Source organism: Benincasa hispida, chromosome 4 (genome assembly GCF_009727055.1).
Source record: "Benincasa hispida cultivar B227 chromosome 4, ASM972705v1, whole genome shotgun sequence".
Lineage (NCBI taxonomy): Eukaryota > Viridiplantae > Streptophyta > Magnoliopsida > Cucurbitales > Cucurbitaceae > Benincasa > Benincasa hispida.
Window position 1 is genome coordinate 55,199,083 of NC_052352.1, and position 14,104 is coordinate 55,213,186.

The window sequence follows — 14,104 nt, forward strand, 5'->3', positions numbered from 1 at the left end:
TTGATCTTCTTGGACGATCGGCCTTTGGACTTGTTGATCTTCTTGGACAATCGACCTTTGAGCTTGTTGATCTTCTTGGACGATCGGCCTTCGTGTTTGTTGATCTTCTTGGAGGATTAGTGTTTCGTACAAGGCTTCCAGAGAAACTTGTTTGTGGAGTTGAACTTAAGTTGGTATTGATGTTGATGTTGATTTGATGCCATGTGGTTCCATTTCTATTACCTGGTCCTCTAATTCTCACTCAATCAAATGCATACGCTTGATTTGAGAAAGCGAAGCGTGTGATGATCTTGGAGTTGATGTTTTGGAAGAATGCTTGTATCTCCAAAGGACTTTAGTGTTCAAGCATGGTTAGAATGCTTATATCTTCAAAGGACTTCGGTCTTCAGAACTTTGATATGTCTTCTGATCTTTGGAGCTTTAGTGTCTTTTGATCTTCAGAGCTTTGATATATCTTCTGATCTTCAAAGCTTTGGTGTCTTCTAATCTTCGAAGCTTTGAAGGAGTTATGTTCTTCAGATCCTTGGAGCTTAAGACTTCAGATCTTCAGAGAGATTTTGCCTTCAATTCCTCCTCCCCCTCCCCTCCCAAATGAAGAGATAATGCCTCTATTTATAGAGATTTCTCATGGGCCTTACATGGGCTTGGGCCTAATTACTTTACTGGGCCAAAATTGGGTTTGGGCTAAAGTCGAGCTTGAGCCCATTTGTTGTTAGGTCGAAATACTGGACTTGAGTTTAATCTTTAATTTAATCCAAAATTTCACCATGCGTTTGAATTGGGTTGAGCCTGGGTGACTTTAATTACTCAGCCCAATCCAAGTTATAACTTTTCCAATAGGCTCGGGCTTTCATTGATGATGTGACAACTCTTGATTTGCCGAAATTTCTCATTCAATAGTTATATTCAAAACCACTTCGAAACGTAATTTTTTTATCTTTCAAAATCAATTTTAATTATATAAAAATAGCACTTAAAAGTATAAAATCAAACTTTAAATTAATTTTAAATGGATATGTTCTGAGTTATTTTAACAATTTCATAATTACTCATAGACATGTTATTGAGTTAGATACACAAATATTTTAGATTTTATAGGCCCCTTTTGATAACGATTTGATTTTTTGTTTTCACCTTTTGAAAATTAAGCCTACAAACACCTCCTCCATCTCTAAATTTCTTGGTTTTTACCTACTTTTTATCCATATTTTTAGAAAACCAAGTAAAAATTGGAAAATTAAACAGAGTAGTTTTTTAAAAATTTGTTTTTGTTTTTTAAATTTGTCTAAGAATTCAATTTTGGTAATTAAAATATGAAAATTAGGTAAAAAAGAGAAATAAACATAACTTTTCGGAATTAAAAAAAACAAAGGGATGGGTACCAAATGGGGCCAAAGTATTGGAGGTTATTAGATAAAAACAAACTATGCACCAACTTGAATATAACTAAATTTGATCTATTGTAATCCATTCTTCTCGCAACATTTTGAAATAAAGTATTTGGTCAACCCAATAATTAACGTATAACATGGCCAAACTTCCTACACAAACACAGTAACTGTCATAAGTTTGTATTATCAAATCTGGATGTTAGATATTCGATTCTCTCACTCGTAATTAAAAAAAAATTAAACGAAGTTAAACTCTAGTCATTCAATTAGAGTTATATTACAAAAGCGAACAAAGCTAAACTAGTAATTGACATGTTATCTTTCTTATCGGGTTGAAGGTTCAAATTTTCATATCCTCATTTGTTCTAGAAAAATTTTAAAGTTACTATTTTCTTTTTAAAGCACAACAAGTGAGATATGAAGATTTAACCCTTCAGACTAAAGAGAAAGAGTTCATGTCTTATATTAATGCTGAGCTATGCTCACATTAGTCCGTTATTTGATGTAATTTATATATCAAAATAAAAATTTTTCAAAAAAAAAAAGAAAGAAAAGAAACCTCTTTTACATGGATATGATAAAATGGAATACCGAAGGATTCAGTTAAGCCCCAAGGGTTGGAGATTCTTCTCAAATTTTTATTGTAAACTAATATTGATTGGTGAAATGGTTTACTTAACAAAACAATGTTCTTGCCATGGTGGTAGCGTGTCCCGAACCCCGTCTCCCTCACATCTTAGGTTTGAGTCTTGTTTGAACCAAATATTGATCATTGTGTGTATGGTGGAAAATCCATTGCCTTGAAAACAAAATTTGGTGTGACCTCGATGCTAAATCACATATGTTGGCTGCTCCGCAAGATTAACACAACTTCCAATCATTGGAAATTATGCTCAAACCATAGAGAGAACCAGAAAAGAAGGGGATTGATTTTCTCCTTTTTTTCAATAATTGAGAGCCTTTTAAAGGAAAGATAATATATATTTCTAAAAAAAAAAAAGAAAATTATTTTAAAATTCATTTTAAACTGTTTTAGAATTAATTGAGATTAATTCTTGGAATTAATTTCAAATGGTAATAAAACTTTTTTTTCCATTTTCTTTTCTTTTGCTATGTTAATCATTCCCAACAATCCCCCATGAATGACTGATATAGCAAACAAAACAAAAAGACATTTTATAAAACTTTTTTCTGAGCAAAATTAGGAAACCAAACTTAAACATCAATATCTTGACGATTTGAATTGATGCATAGTTAAATGGGGCAGCAACTTTGTTAGAGAGAGTGAGTTATCTCTTGAACTTTCAATAGCTATGGCATACCATAAAATGCATGTTTTTAGGCTTTTATTTGCATATTTTTAATTGGAAAAATATATTCTTGCATCTGTTTCCTTCTAAATTTAGTCTTAATTTGCTTAAGTTGGTTAGTAGATTCTTAATTTACATTAAAAATGATATTTGTTTATTTTGGATTGATTTTGTGGTTTTTGATAGTTTTTTGGCTGTTTTTGGAGGAATTTGCCTTGATGTAACAAGTAATGTGGCCGATGATGCAACCACATCAGTGGGCCTTAATTTTCCAAATTGCAGACCAGTTAAGCAGTTGCGATTTTCACGTTTTGATCTATCTTTCAGTCCCGATTTTGCCTGGTAAACTCTTAAAGTGAGCATCTTGGCCCTCTCTAACTATTTTGGAGCCTATATAAGCAAGAAGCCCTTCATTTCCAAAAACAACTCTCCACCTCTGATTTCATCACCTTCATTCATATTTTCTGTCATTTTATAGTAGCCCTTTGGGTATTTTCTCAATATTCAAATCAGTAGCCTCAAGAACGTGTGTGTTGAGGGGTGATTCAACCTTGTAAAAGGGGAAATCAACCTAGGGAAAGACTTGGGTTTTGAAGATTTGTCCTAAGTGTTCTTGAGTTGTTATTTTTAGCACTTTATTATTCTTTTAATTCCTATAGTTTTCCATTTTCTTTTCATTTTGAAATCGACATTGTAGCAATGGTTTATAATTTAATAAAATTTATTGTTTTATCATCTATCATGAGCTAATTTTCTCCTGGGGGTTCGACGATGTGAATGCCATAGGGTTTCTATAGTTTAAGTAATGCTTCTCTTCATACCATCTTGATTTACGCATAACCTGATTTATGCATTTTCTTTGTTTAATTTAAAGATAGTATTGGTAAATTAAATTGACCACTTAATTTAACAATTTATTAGAGCTTTAATGTTGAGAAGGTTAGGGTGTAAGTGGATGTCACAAAGGGATATGGGACTAGAAGCCTGGAAATAGGAGGGTCGGATACCTTAGGAATAAGAGACATCGTAGGATAAAGAATGTGAACTTGAATTAATCTAAGATTCAATTAACCATGAGAACATTAGGTATTGGCTGCTTAGATCTCCTAAAGGAACTTGATAGAATACCAAATAGGAGTAGTATTCTATTCATGCGTATCTCACTGTTTTGATATGATGCAGCCGCATCACTTCTAGCATAGAACTCGAAAGGTTAAAGCATAAGTCCTTATTCTATCACCATTATTTTTTGTTTTTAATTTAAATTATCAACTATTCACAACATAATTTTTGAATGTTTACCTTTGGTCTTATTAGTTTACGATCATAAGCAAATTGAATTTTAAACTAGTCAAGTGGGTTCAATACTTGGAATACTCCAAGAATCTTCTTCGATAGTATATGCTTGCACTTAGAACTAGCTTATCCATAACATTTAACCATTCATATATTTAGTTGATCAAGTTTTTGGTACCAGTTCTGGGGACTAGCAGAATGTTTTGTGTTCACTATGACTGGCCAATGCAACTACATTAACTCTATTTCAAGAAAATGTTAACTCTTTGTTACTATTTGTTTTGCAAGAAATTGGTGCATGAGAAGAAAGTCCTGCCTTTTTCGACCATATCCTGAAATAGAAAGAACCTTTCACCGTGGAGACAAAAACAAAGGTGGAAGCGTTGAGAGCAGAATGAGTTGAGCGCATAGGAGAGTCTTGTTGAAGTTGCATTCATGCGATAAATTCAAATGGATCCCCTCTTAGAGATGATCCTTCTATTCCTCCCATAAATGGGGGTCAACAGAACGGAGACCAACGACTACCACAATAACCTAACCCCCAGAATCATATCTTCATTGCAGAAGATAGAGACAGAGCCATTAGAAACTACGCAACACCTGCATTTCATACTTTAGACTTTGACATTCTAGATCCACCAATTGATGCGCTCACATTTGAAATGAAACCCTTGATGTTCCAAATATTGAACTCATTCAGTCAATTCATCGGGCTACCCAATGAAGATCCCTATAAACATCTAAAACTTTTTTATGAGAATTTGTCGTTCTATCAAAGTTAATGGTGTTTCTAAAGAGGCACCCAGACAAAAATTATTTCCCTATTCTTTGCAAAGAGATGTGGAAATGTGGCTTAACTCATTGTCTTTTAACTCAATTACCACATGGGATAACCTTATGGATAAATTTATTAGAAAATGCATCTTGCCTGACAAAAAGGCCAAATATAGAGGAGACATCATAGCCATTAGGCAATCTCCATCTAAATCTATCGATGGTGCATGGATTAGATTTCGAAGATGGTGAGAAAATACCCATATCACAGACTTCCAGCATGTATTTGATGGAACAATTTTACATTGGATTGAACCAAGTCTAAAAAACAATGGTGAATGCATTTGCGAGAGGATATTTTCTTAAAAGGTTCATGAATGAAATACAAGAGATTATGGATACAACTGCGAACAATAACCAGAATTGAGGAAATGCAGAATACATTTTAGTCATAAAAACAGTAGCTAAAATACAAGAAGTTGATACACTTGCGTCCATGAACCAAAAGTTGTCAACCATCAACAACATGATCCAAAATTTTGTGTTGGGACCACAGAAAGTGGCAGTAGTCCAAGCTAAACCTAGACTCAAACTTGTGAATTTTATACTGCTAACTATTTATCTAGTGAATGTATGTATAACCTCCATTCGGTATGTTATGTAGGTTACCAGAAAGCTCGAGAGCATTAGGATCCATATTCTAAAACTTACAACCCAGGATGGAGATCACATCTGAATTTCTCATGGGAAAAGTCTAACAACAGTGCAAGTACATCTCAGCAACCTACAAGGATAGCTTCATTATGATTCCCTCAAGCACCACGAAAAAAGCTACGAGCACAGCCCCTAGCACCTCCCCTTGAAAAAAGCCTCCCAGTGGTAGATTTACTGAAAGAATATATAACAAAAAATGATGCTGCTCTTCGTAACTTGGAGGTGAAAGTCGCGCAATTGGCCAACGAGATCCAAAGTAGACCTTCAGAGACTTTTCCCAGTATCACAGACACTCTGAAATAAAACGGAAAAGAACATTGCAAGATTGTCACACTCTGAAGCGGACTTGAATATGAAGAGCCAAAGATGCCTGATGAACAAGAACAAAGCCAAGATAAAAGATCAACAAGTTCCAAGTCTAAGAAGGAAACAACCCCAACAGTTGTAGAAGAAGATAGATGAAAAAGAGAAAAAGAAAAACGAAGACGAGACGTCGGTAGTTGCAAAAGAAAAAATATAATGTCGATATAAAAACTACCAATAACCCTCCTCTAGAGATTGCAGAAGACGAACCAAGATACACAATTTAAGAAGTTCTTAGACATTTTGAAGTAGCTACGTATCAAAATCTCACTAGTTGAAGCATTAGAGGAAACCGCAATGAAACAAGCAAAACATGCTTCCATTCACCCTTAGACTATAACACTTAGAATAAAAGGATGATGCATAAGCATGCTTACTGCATGCAAAATATAACTCTTATATTTCATGATGCATGTGCGCTTTCAAGTAATTTCTTTATGAAATATTATAACATTTATAATACATGATGCATGAATAATTGCACAACCTAAAGTGGGTTTTGAACTATATGACAAACACTTTGGCATATACAACATACATCACATGTATAAGTAAACCAATGTTGATGAACCGGGTAAAATTGTCTTAAAATCACAAAAATAAAGCCAACTATTACAAAGACAAGGAATCTTTGGTTCAAACATGCGAATCGGGTCTTGAACCACTCGAGAAAAGCATCGCGTCTCCAACCATCGTGTACCAAACTTCCCGCGATCGTCTACACGATAAAACAAACGCTTTGCTCTATTGCTTACCCATGCTCCCAAAGTTAAACGATCATTTAGCATTAACTATACAATCATCTAGAAAAATCTAAATGATCGGTTAGCTGTTACTACACGATCGTGTACCTTTACTAAGCGATGAAGCTTGAAGTACACGATCGTTTAGCGTGCTCTGTACAATGCCCGCCTTCTGCGATCGTCTAAACGACTACGATGTCGTGAAGCACCATCGCCTAAGTGATCGCTTAGCTAGCGCCTCTGTATCGCATACGTGTGATCGCATAGGTAGTAACTAAGCGATGAAGCTTGCTAACTACACAATCGTCTAGCGCGCGCCTTCTACTAACCCCTCTTGGAATCCTACATCCTGTACCTGATCAACATGTGATCAATGTACGATGCCTTGACAGGGCTAATCGTTTGTTCTTGCGATCCCGAATGATCTGGACCCCAAGAACATACTTTGCCTCACCCAAATCTTTCATTTCGAACTGGGCAGCTAGCCACTCCTTAATGTCAATCAGATACCCTACATCATTCCTAATGAGTAGGATATCATCCACATACAGTACCAGGAAAGCTACTGAGCTGTTGATGATCTTCTTATAAACAAAAGGCTCATGAACATTCTGGTCAAAGCCAAACGACTTGACAGCAGTGTCAAATCTGATGTTCCAAGATCGAGATGTTTGTTTCAGCCCATAAATGGATCTATTAAGCTTGCAAACTCTTTGCTCTTGATCTGGAACTACGAACCCCTCTGGTTGAGTCATATAGATGGTCTCCTCAAGATTACCATTAAGAAAGGCAATCTTGACGTCCATTTTCCATATTTCATAAGCATAAAATGTGGCTATGGACAGAAGAATCCGAATAGACTTGAGCATGACAACAAAGGTGTTTCCTCATAGTCAACTCCCTCAACCTTCGTATAACCCTTTGCCATAAGTCTAGCCTTAAAGGTTTTCACCTTTCCATCTACACCTCTCTTTCGCTTATAGATCCACTTACACCCAATAGATCTTATCCCGTCAGGTGGATCAACAAGCTCCCAGATGTTATTGAAGTACATAGACTCCATTTCCTGGTTCATAGCTTTAACCCATTCATCTTTGTCAACATCCTTCATTGCTTTCTTAAAAGACAACGAATCCTCGACCCCATCATTCGTAATGACGTTTTCGGCTTTAGTCAAACCCATGTAGCGATCCGATGGGTTCACAACCCTCCCACTACATCGAGGCAGTCTCAAAACTTAAGCTGGTTGACTAGACGTCCCAACCTCAACAACTCTTGTTGATCTGTCGGCCTGCTTCCAATACTCTTGTATGACCCTCAGCAGTCTCAGTCTCACTAGAGATCTCATGTAAAACGAGCTTACTTCGTGGCTTATGATCCCTCATGTGATCTTCTTCCAAGAAGATAGCATTTGCAGAAACAAACACTTTGTTCTCACTCGGATCATAGAAGTATCCATCTCTCGTTTCTTTGCGGTAGTCTACAAAGAGGAAAACCTTCAAACGCGGTTCCAACTTCTTTGGGTTAGTCACTAGCACATGTGTTGGACAGTCCCAAATCCTGAAGTGGCGTAAACTACCTTTACAACCTCTCCATAACTCAAAAGATGTTTCAAAAACACTTTTCGAGGGAACGTTGTTCAGGATATAACATGCAGTCTAACCCCAAAACGAGTCTGTAAGATGAGCATAACTCATCATAGACTGAACCATATCCAACAAGGTTCTTTTTCTCTTTTTTGATACACCATTCTGCTAAGGTATACCAAGGGCCAAGAGTTGGGATGCAATCCCATGTTCTATCATATAGTTCTGGAATTGGAGGTCCATATATTCTCCACCACGATCAGATCGTAGTGTTTTTATCTTCTTACCTGATAAATTTTCAACTTCAGCCTTATACTCCTTGAACTTTTCAAGGGCTTCAGACTTATGTTGCATTAGGAAGAGATACCCAAACCTTGAATAATCATCTACGAAAGAGATGAAATATTCATACCCACCTCAAGCTCTAACCTTCATCGGACCACAGAGGTCTGAATGTACAAGTTTCAAGGCTTCCTTGGCTCTATAACCTTTTCCAGTAAAAGGTCGTTTGGTCATCTTGCCTTCGAGGCATGATTCACAAACTGGCAAGGAGTTTTCTTCTAAACTTTTTAAATCCTATTGAGGTTGATATGACTTAAGCTTAGATGCCAAATATGGGCATTTTCCTTTGGAGAAACTTTTGGTCTTTTAGTTGTTGTTGTCGTACTGAACATTTCAGTGTTAAACAAGGCTTTTATGACTAACGGCCTTAGTACATATAAGTTATTTTCCATTGAACCATAACCAATCTCTATTCCATTATTAAATATAAACATTTTATTCTCAGAAAAGGAGACGGTGTAGCCTTGTTCAATGAGACAAGAAACCGAGATTAAGTTCCTCTTAATATGAGGAACTACAAAAACATTATCTAATAATAGATAACGTTTCTTGTCAATAAATAACTTCAGCCGGCCTACAGCAATAGTTGAAACAACCTCACCAGTACCGACTCGAAGAGTCATCTTTCCCTATGGCACATTTGCCAGGAACTAAATCCTTGGTAAGAGAAACTGACATGATTGGTAGCATCTGAATCAAGGATCCAGGCAGAATCATCATTCTTTACCAGACACGTCTCCAAGACCAATAAATCATATTTACTATCTTGTCTCCTCTTTTGGAAAGTAGTGGGATCGAGGTCGTTTGCCGAAATTCATTTCACACGATTCTTTCCACTGTAAATAACTGGCCATTTTAAAATATTTAAACGGAAATACTAACGAGTTGTTGAAAAGAAAAACACATTGACCTACATTACGTTTTAAGCAAATACCCGTTGTAAAACAAAATAACATCCAATAAGGTTTTAGCAAAACTAACATGAACCCTATGTGAATCTAGTTTCGCAATGACGCTTCAAGGGTTTAGGACAAAAGTCGCCGAAAGAAGGTCAGTTATCTTTCCTCTAAATTGAGAAGTTCTCAACCAGTCATTAATACCAGAACAACTCTTGTTCCTATAACGACAAGCCATCATTTGATTTGGCCAAGAGATCATTAACTTACTTAACAATCTCCATAAGTGTGACCTGCCATTTTAAGCCCTAGAGGTCCGTCCCAAAAGGCCAATCGAAGGGAAAAAATTTGATTGTGGCAAAACCTAAAGTGACTCTATCCATTTTTGGAGTTCACCTTGATATTGACCAATTGCACAAAACCCATCCGAAGGGGGACACTCCAAAGGCGATACGAGGGCGTACAGAATGATCTCACAGTGAACCAATGACAGAGACCATGGGATGTGTTGACACACACCCTTCACCCACTTACTATAAATACTCTCTCCGTCGACCTTGATATTGACTCATGTAAACACCATCCGAAGGGGGATGCTCCCAGGCACCACGAGGCCAAGCATGCATCTCACGGTGTGAACATACAGGGAGAAACGTGAGTGGAATGATAGACATATCTGATATGCCTCTTCCTCCCACTGAGTATTTTATAACCTAAGGTTTAACTTACTTAGAAAAGACACGGCTAAGGATTTTAACTAAGTAACTTTTAGGTTTGCCCAAGAGTAACATTTACCTTGGAAAGGGAAACAACTTTTGATCATCATCCATTAAACTCTTTAACGAAATCTTTGACTAAATCGTTGCATGCTTGTTGAAAATCTATCTAATTCTCCTTTCCAGGTAGGTTTCCAGGTAGGGGTGTCATGTTTTCGTCAACTTAAGAACCCCAGCCTAGCCAGAACCCGCCTTAGACAAAAGGTCCCTTATAGATAGGTTTACAACAAATTTAATCTTTTATTCAACCAATTTAATCTTATTAAACTGATTTTAAAAGATTAATCTAGGTTATTAAACTCTTTAGAACCACTTGAACTTAGGTCTATCTCAATCAAATTTTAAAACCCTTTTAAAAATAAAAATAAAAAAACTTGAGTTCACCTTAAGTCCGCATGCAACTCTGAATTATTGATTTTAGGTCTAATTTTCTTTATAACACTTATAAACAGAAATAACCACAATATTAAGCTAACACATGCAAGGCATTTATAACGATTATAAACAGCCTAAGTGTCTTGCTCAATGGATTATCTAATCATTGCTACTTCTTTTATATAACACTTATACAAAACCACAATGAAACAAGCAAAACATGCTTCCATTCACCCTTAGACTATAAAACTTAGAATAAAAGGATGATGCATGAGAATGCTCACTGCATGCAAAATATAACTCTTATATTTCATGATGCATGCGCATGCTTTCAAGTAATTTCTTCATGCAATATTATAACATTTATAATACATGATGCATGAATAATTGCACAACCTAAGGTGGGTTTTGAACTATTTGACAAACACTTTGACATATACACCATACATAACATGTATAAGTAAACCAATGTTGATGAACCGGGTAAAATTGCCTTAAAATCACAAAAATAAAGCCAACTGTTACAAAGATAAGGAATCTTCGGTTCAAACATGTGAACCGGGTCTTGAACCGCTTGGGCAAAGCATTGCGTCTCCAACATCGTGTACCAAACTTCCCGCGATCGTCTACACGATAAAACAAATGCTTTGCTCTATCGCTTACCTGTGCTCCCAGAGTTAAACGATCGTTTAGCATTAACTATACGATTGTCTTGAAAAATCTAAATGATCTTTTAGCTGTTAGTACACGATCGTGTACCTTTACTAAGCGATGAAGCTTGAAGTACACGATCGCTTAGCTCGCTCCGCACAACGCCCCGCCTTCCGCGATCGTCTAACGCTACGATGCTGTGAGCACATCGCCTAAGTTGATCACTTAACTGCGCCTGCGTTATGCGCATACGCGTGATCGCATAGGTAGTAACAAACGACGATCTTGCTAACTCACGATCGTTTACCGCGCGCCTCTACTAAACAATCGAGTCACATTGCATGCTCCCTCTACGATCGTCTAGAAAAATCTAATATCGTTTTGTTAAATCAACGATCGTTTACCTTGAGGCTAAAGCACGATCCGACCAACACTTGGTCTTCTTCTTCGTTGAGAACTACATTTCTCCAGTGCTTTAGAAGCTTCATCATGAACGATTGACAAACTCTCAAACTTTTGAAAATTCAGACTCATTGAAAAGTTGGAAAATTTTGCCCAAAAACACAGAAGGCCCTTACAATTAACACTTATTTGTAAATACCGAAAGATTGTAACAAAAAGGAATTAAACCCCGAAACATTAATCAATCAACCACAAGTGCAGAAACCTGAATTAACCCAATGTAGAAACCCATTGAGAGGGTTTAAAATGAGTTTCAATCCAGAGTCGTAATAATTTGAATGATCAGCAGCTGGACCTGATACCAATTGGAAGGAAAATTAAAAATTCGAGATTTCCTCATGAAAGCAACAGAAATAAGAACATTCCAGTTACAATCTAGAATGACTTAATAATTATGGTCGTACAAAAACATGCGGAATTATACAATTAACTGATAGAAATTACAGCACGAAAATCTCAAATGAACAAAGAGAAAACTCACGGACTATTTGAAGATTGGCGTTGTTACACTCCTTTGACACGACGATCGGAACAACAAACAACTTTCGATGTCGACTACCGACCGCAACTAGCCGACACTTGCACTCGTCTTCTCACGATCGCCTCGGTCAACGAAACTCCTCAGCCACATCAAACGGACTCCAGAACGACGGTTTTCGAGTTGAGTATGAAACCACCAACAAGCTACCTTGGTTTCTCGGTGTGAGAATTCCAGAGGGTGGGCTGTTCGACTTGTATGAGGCAGACGGAAAGGAGGAACATTGACGTGTACCGACTGGGGCACAGTGGGAGATTGGAGGGAACCTTCGATAGGTTGATGCCCAATCGTTTAGCTAAGTATGCATCGTCTACCAAAAGCCTATGCAAGTCTTTTAGTCATCGTTTTTATCGGGCGGTCGTCGCCTAAAACACTACCCACCGTTTTACTTTTGGGCAAGTGATCGTCTAGCAAAAGCTATGATATCGTTTTGTAAATACTTGTATGATCGTTTAGCTCGCCTTTCAGTGTAGTTTAGTTAAATCTGTATTTACCTGATAACTCCGTGAGATTCTTTTGTGCCGAGAGAAAATTCTCAAAAAACTTTTTATCTTGAAAAACTACTAAAATTAGGAAAACAATTTTCTTTTATCTCGACGTTATCATGAAAAAATCCAATAACCGACCCACTCAATTGGTATTAAAGAAAATATTATCCATAATTAATATTATTATTAAATATAAATGATAACCACTTATCATACTATATTATCAACCATAGTTTTAATATTTCATCTCATGAAACATATAAACCATAGTTCTTTTTCTATTCCATGGTACTTAATGTAAATCTCATTTACATCAATCCTCCACTAGATGTATCTCATACATCAAACCAATTATATCATATATAATCAAAATACCTCTTGTCAATTTGAACATTTCAAATTAACACTAAGAACTGATCCTCAACTAAATCCATGAGCTACTAAGGGGACCTTATGGACCTGTAGCTCGAAGCTTCAACGGTACGTGAATAACTGATTAAACTCTTTAGTCATGGGATCCACCATCCATTAACTGCCAGGCACTTTACTAAAGACCAACAACTGAACTCTCCTTACCACAGATATATTATGTGTCCATCTTAACCAATCAGCAATACAACAACCCTTCCCAGATCGCTCGTAAGTACAGTTGAGCCAATAACCGTTATGCCCATGTAGTTACATCTGTCTCCTTAAGTACCACTGATCCCTCTAATGAACATAATTCATAGTACTACCATGACTGAGTCTTCTCTTCCAAAGAGAAGTTTTGGTCACTATGTTCAAGCCCTAGAATCAGCACTTAAGGGAGCAATCTCTCTACTTATCCCTGCTTCGAGAAAGGAGTGAATTCCATCTTGTGGATTGATTTCTCAGCTCCCAAATCAGACAAGTCCCCAAAAAGGTAGGCATGTTGAGTTGGCAATCTGGCCAGTCTCACCCATACTAATCAAAGGACCGCCTTCAAAGACGGGAGTTCCCGAAACACTCAGGATTGAGGTCGTATCACCTATGGTCGTTTAGGTGAGATGTAAGTCTCTAGTATCAATGGTGTTATATACAAAGTCTAGTCATCTCGTGGTCTAGGTCTTATACAAACTCTTTGTATAGGACACCCCCGCTCGCACGTCTCCACATGAATGGTCAGGATCAACCATCTATAGTAGTTTACAACACTTGCAAACCTCTACAAAGCGGGTCGTATCTGTAGTGTCACCAGGATTAGGTATCTCACATTAATCCTTATACTACAGACCTATTTAGGTTATAACTTAAGGCATGATCCACTTGTATATCACATTTATATGCTTAAGTTCACATAAGATAACCAAGGAGCTTTGTTTATTGGATATGAGTAAATGTCAGAATTAAATAACACTTATTTTATTCATTAAACAAT